Source organism: Phyllobates terribilis, unplaced genomic scaffold (genome assembly GCF_046119375.1).
Source record: "Phyllobates terribilis strain yellow unplaced genomic scaffold, ASM4611937v1 Scaffold_2__4_contigs__length_985480577, whole genome shotgun sequence".
Classification (NCBI taxonomy): Eukaryota; Metazoa; Chordata; class Amphibia; order Anura; family Dendrobatidae; genus Phyllobates; species Phyllobates terribilis.
The window spans coordinates 277326457-277333010 of record NW_027362762.1 but is presented as its reverse complement, the minus strand read 5'-3'; positions in this window follow the sequence as shown (position 1 = coordinate 277333010).

The window sequence follows — 6554 nt, the reverse complement described above, 5'->3', positions numbered from 1 at the left end:
CCCACGCTGAAGCGCTGAGTGCAGGAGAATTTTCCCACACTGTCAGTGACGTGCATAAGGTGAGCTCATGTCCAATGAACTCAGCTCACCTCCTGCACGTCACTGACAGCGTGGGAGAATTCTCCTGCACTCAGCGCTTCAGTGTGAGAATTCTCCCACGCTGAAGCGCTGAGTGCAGGAGAATTTTCCCACGCTGTCAGTGACGTGCATGAGGTGAGCCGAGTTCATTGGACATTAACTCGGCTCATCTGGATGCCCTCACAGAGAGACACTGTGGAGCGCAAGCAAGCCTGCGCTTCTCAGTGTCTGCGGGATGACAGGCTGGATGGCAGCGTTCTGCTGCGGTCCAGCCTGTCATCTCGATGTAGCAGAGCTGAAGCTGTCATGGGAACCATGGAAAGGTAAGGATGATGTTGCTTTATTATTTTTCTTTTATTTCAGGAGATCGTTGGCTTCAGCTGGAATGGGCGTGACGGTAAGTATGGTTTAATTTAGAACAATAAAGAATTGTGTGTTTATTTCAATTAAAGGACTTTTTTCTGGGTGTTGTGTTTTTTTTAAATACTTTACTAGAAATTCATGGTGGTCATGTCTAATATTGGCGTGACCCCATGAATTCTGGGCTTAGGGCCAGCTGATAATGCCAAGCTGGCCCTAACCCCTTTATTACCCAGTGAGCCACCGCATCAGGGCCCTGGATGAGTTGGGTACAGCGCCAGAAGATGGCGCTTCTATAAACGCGCCATTTTCCGGGGTGGCTGCGGACTGCAATTTGCAGCGGGGGTGGCCGAGAAAGCTTGGGCCTCCCTGCGCTGCGGATTCCAGCCCCCAGCTGCATAGTTGTACCTGGCTGGACACAAAAACAGGGCGAAGCCCCACGTCAACTTTCTTTAAATTATTTCATGAAATAATTAAGAAAAAAAGGGCTTCCCTATATTGTTGTGTCCGGCCAGGTACAAATAGGCAGCTGGTGGTTGGGGGCAGCCCGTTCCTGCCTGCTGAACCTGACTGGACACAAATATAGTGCGAAGCCCCACGTCAATTTTTTTTTAATTATTTCATGAATTTCCTGAAATAATTTAAAAAAATTGAAGTGGGGCTTCGCCCTATATTTGTGTCCAGCCAGGTACAGCAGGCAGGAATGGGCTGCCCCCAACCACCAGCTGCCTATTTGAACCTGGCCGTACACAACAATATAGGGAAGGCCTTTTTTTCTTAATTATTTCATGAATTTCATGAAATAATTAAAAAAAATTGACGTGGGGCTTCGCCCTATATTTGTGTCCAGCCAGGTACAGCAGGCAGGAACGGGCTGCCCCCAACCACCAGCTGACTATTTGTACCTGGCCGGACACAACAATATGGGGAAGGCCTTTTTTTCTTAATTATTTCATGAATTTCATGAAATAATTAAAAAAAAAATACGTGGGGCTTTGCACTATTTTTGTGTCCAGCCAGGTACAACTAGGCAGCTGGGGGCTGGAATCTGCAGCGCAGGGAGGCCCAAGCTTTCTGGGCCCCCCCCGCTGCAATTTGCAGTCCGCAGCCACCCCGGAAAATGGCGCGTTCATAGAAGCGCCATCTTCTGGCGCTGTACCCAACTCATCCAGGGCCCTGGTGCGGTGGCTCACTGGGTAATAAAGGGGATAGGGCCAGTTTGGTATTATCAGCTGGCCCCAAGCCCAAAATTCATGGGGTCACGCCAGTATTAGACATGACTGCCATGAATTTCTAGTAAAGTATTTAAAAAAAACACAACACCCAGAATAAAGTCCTTTAATTGAAATAAACACACAATTCTTTACTGTTCTAAATTAAACTATACTTACCATAAAGCCCATTCCAGCTGAAGCCAACGATCTCCTGCAATAAAAGAAAAATAATAAACCAACCTCATCCTTACCTTTCCATGGTTCCCACGACAGCTTCAGCTCTGCTACATCGAGATGACAGGCTGGACCGCAGCAGAACGCTGCCATCCAGCCTGTCATGCCGCAGACACTGAGAAGAGCAGGCATGCTTGCGCTCCTCAGTGTCTCGCTGTGACGGCATCCAGATGAGCCGAGGTCATGTCCAATGAACTCGGCTCACCTCATGCACGTCACTGACAGCGTGGGAAAATTCTCACGCTGAAGTGCTGAGTGCAGGAGAATTCTCCCACGCTGTCAGTGACGTGCATGAGGTGAGCTCATGTCCAATGAACTCAGCTCACCTCATGCACCTCACTGACAGCGTGGGAAAATTCTCCTGCACTCAGCGCTTCAGCGTGAGAATTCTCCCACGCTGTAAGTGACGTGCATGAGGTGAGCCGAATTCATTGGACATGACCTCGGCTCATCTTTATGCCGTCACAGAGAGACAATGTGGAGCGCAAGCATGCCTGCTCTTCTCAGTGTCTGCGGGATGACAGGCTGGATGGCGGCGTTCTGCTGCGGTCCAGCCTGTCTTCTCGATGTAGCAGAGCTGAAGCTGTCGTGGGAACCATGGAAAGGTAAGGATGAGGTTGCTTTATTATTTTATTTTTATTACAGGAGATCGTTGGCTTCAGCTGGAATGGGCGTGACGGTAAGTATGGTTTAATTTAGAACAATAAAGAATTGTGTCTTTATTTCAATTAAAGGACTTTATTCTGGGTGTTTGTGTTTTTTTTAACTTTGACTATGGGGTTAGTAATGGGGGTGTCTTATAGACGCCTCTCCATTACTAACCTGGGCTTGATGTCAGCTGGCATTATAAGCTGACATCAACCCCAGCCCTATTACCCCCTGCCACCGCACCAGGGCAGCGTGGAAGAGCGAGGTTAAGTGCCAGAATTGGCGCATCCTAAGAATGCGCCATTTCTGGGGCGTCTGACGGCTGGGGTTTCTAGCCTGGGAGGGGGCCAATATTCATGGCTCCCTTCCTGGGCTATTAATATCAGCCCCCAGCTGTCTGCCTAGCCTTTGCTAGCTATTAAATTAGGGGGGACCCCACGTCATTTTTTTGGGGGGTCCCCCATTTTAATAGCTAGTAAAGGCTATGTATTCAGCTGTGGGCTGATATTAGTAGCCTGGGAAGCTCCGTGGGTATTACCCCCTTCCCAGGCTTCAAACATCTGCCCCAGCTGTCTGCTTAACCTCCGCTAGAGCCTAAAATTAAGGGGAACCCCACGCCAATTTTTTTAATAATAAATCCTTTATTTTAATACTAAATGACAAGTACAGTAACCAACACTATCACTGTACTTCATATATATGTGACTGACATGTTTCTATCTATCTAATCTATGTGTGAAGCTCTATTCTGTCTGTTATAAATTGTCGGGTACAGATGCTGAATTGCCGGCCGGCTTTCTTAAAGAGACGGTGCATGAAAACACTATTATTTTTTTTAATAAATCCTTTACACTAAATGACAAGTACAGTAAGCAACACTGTCACTGTACTTCATATATATGTGACTGACATGTTTCTATCTATCTAATCTATGTGTGATTCTCTATTCCTTCTATTCTAAATTGTTGGGTACAGATGCTGAATTGCCGGCCGGCTTTTTTAAAGAGACGGTGCATGAAAACACTATTATTTTTTTTGATAAATCCTTTACACTAAATGACAAGTACAGTAATCAACACTGTCACTGTACTTCATATATATGTGACTGACATGTTTCTATCTATCTAATCTATGTGTGATTCTCTATTCCTTCTATTCTAAATTGTCGGGTACCGCTGCTGAATTGCCGGCCGGCTTTTTTAAAGAGACGGTGCATGAAAACACTATTATTTTTTTTGATAAATCCTTTACGCTAAATGACAAGTACAGTAAGCAGCACTTTCACTGTACTTCGTATATATGTGGCTGACATGTTTATATCTATCTAATCTATGTGTGAAGCTCTATTCTTTCGGTTCTAAATTGTCGGGTACCGGTGTATGCCGCTGCTGAATTGCCGGCTTTTCATGTTTCACTGTGATGCTGTTCCCATCGATTTGGGCAATCACTGTAATGCCACAACCACCATGGCTGTGGCATTACAGTGAGTGGCAGACAATCCCTGCATGATTGGTGCTTTAAATAGCGCCAGACATGCAGGACACGCTTTTGGTGCACGAACAGTTATCGAACATAACCTCGAACAGCCGAATTTTTTGCAAATCGTTCGGGTTCGTCGAACAACTCGAACACCGCCCAAAACAGCTCGAATTTGAGATTGGCGAACAGTTCTAGTCGAACACCGCTCATCTCTACAAACAAGATGGAAAGGTCCAGCCATTGTCTTGTTGTGCTGGTTGCTGATTTTTTTAAATGAATACTGGTGGTGAGCCTACAATCCAGTGTAATCACTGCTACCTGTCAGTCCACATTCTAGTGTAAACACTACTCCCAACTAGTTCACAGGCTAGAATAAATGCTGGATTTTGTCATTCATAGGTCTTATGTGAATTCTGCCACTGGTCAGTCCCTAATCTAGAGTAATGTGACTATTAGCTCACAGAAAAGGCAAAAAAATTCAAAAAACATCACAGAGAAGAAACCAGCCTTACCAACACCAGGTCAGATTACCAATGCACTAGCATGATGCAGCAGATCTCCATGATATCGTTGGGGGCAGCACAGGTGCACAATACTGATGCAAACAGCCACTCACAAACCTACCAATTAATTGAGGGGGTGACTGTGTAGTATTAAAAATGCACACAGATGGGGCTTGCATAGGACTCCAGTCACACATATACGTTTGATGCACAATGTCTGGCTTAAAGACTATTGATGATATCCATACTATTAGATCAGGCGGGCTGCCCAGCACTATATATATGTACTTCACAAGACGGACACCCAAATTCACTCAGCCAACTCTAAAGGGCCTAGCTGCCCTTGAATTTATCATGAGGGGGTCTGCAGCATCCTGCTAGTGCATTCGTAATCTGACCTGGTGTTGGTAAGGCTGGTTTCTTTTCTGTGATGTTTTTTAATTTGACTCTTGGTCATCGCGCCAGTGTAGTTTACATGCTCCAAGTGCCACTGATACAAAAAGCTTTGTATTTTCAATTTAAAGGGAATCTGTCATTGGATTCATGCTTAGTCTGACTGAATCACAGGCACGAATCAGAGCCAGGTATGTTAATCAGAAATGCTGCAGTGTCCCTGAGAAAAAAGTATGAAAAGCCAGTCAGGGACTGTAGGGAGAGAACTGAGTAGTCCAATGTGGTCCTTAAGTGGAGGTAGGTCGAGGTCTGCCTCAGATTTGTCAAGTTTCAGTGTTTCAGAGTATAACATACCTGACTGCAATACTTGAGCCAAGTTCTGATTCATTCTGCCCGCTATATGTAATACATTGCAGTTTTTGCATAGCGAAAATATGCAGTGTCAAAAACTCACTAAATATTTATTGTGGAAACTTAACCTTAAATTCCCTCCAGTTGAAAATAAAGTATTTGACTTAGAAACCATATCCTTGTATTAAAAAATGAATTATGAAACTGATCTACAATATGTGGTTTACTAACATGTTTGTATTATTCATTTTGAAGACAGATGGTTTTAACCTGAAATGTAAATATGAAAATTGGCTTGAAATATTCAGTTCCTCATCAGCTAGGCCATAATATCTTACTTGGCAGATAAAGATTCTTGGTACTGATTATGTAACCTATAGCATCTGTAAATTTTCCACTTCATTGTGCCTTGTCTAAATTAGTAATTTTTATAAATGTCTCATAGTCTTTAAAAGGATTATGTAGCTTATGAGACTGTTAAACATACTGGGTGATCCAATGTGTTTTTAATTTCATTTTTAAAGGTTATGTTGAACAATTAAGAGTTCATTCAGTTGGAAGTTTTTCATGTACAAGTTCTATCCATCTTTTCCATGGATAGAACTCATACCTATTACAGTCTGTGGGAATGTTCACATGTCCATGTATTTTTGAGGACATGTTCAATTATAATCCAAGTCATGAATAAAAGTCGCAAATGCAAGCATATGGCCCCAATTCATTATGTATAAGAAGCTTTGAAAACTCATAAAAATTTTACTTAACGTGGATATGCAGAAAAATGTTGCGACTTTTGATATTTTCACACTAGTTTGGTCCGTTTCGCCAAAATGGGAGGCACTGGGGAAGGAAGGAGCATTGCAACCCCTACTAGTCAAATTTATTTTGGCAGTCAGCATTTGCTATGCCACAAATCTTCATACAGTTCCCAATTGGCATACACATACAGTCATGAGAGAGTCTCACATTAAGACAAAGTGGGTGAGGTATACAGGTAGATTCATGCCATTTCTTGCCCCACCTAATTCATTAATGGATCAGGAGTCTCACACTCCACCTTGCCCCATCATCCAAGCCGGTGTGAAATATGCCAGTGGAATTTAATTCTCCTTTAATCTTACTAAAAGTTGTTCCTCCAAAAACTTTTTTTTTCAATTAGCTCTGCAGAAATTCAACGAAATAGCTACTAGCTGGCCACCATATTCTTGAACCAGAAACAGCCAGCAAAAGGTAAAAAAAAAAGTTAATACACGCCTCACTGTTTTTTTCCATTTCCAAGCAGTTCATTTTCCGG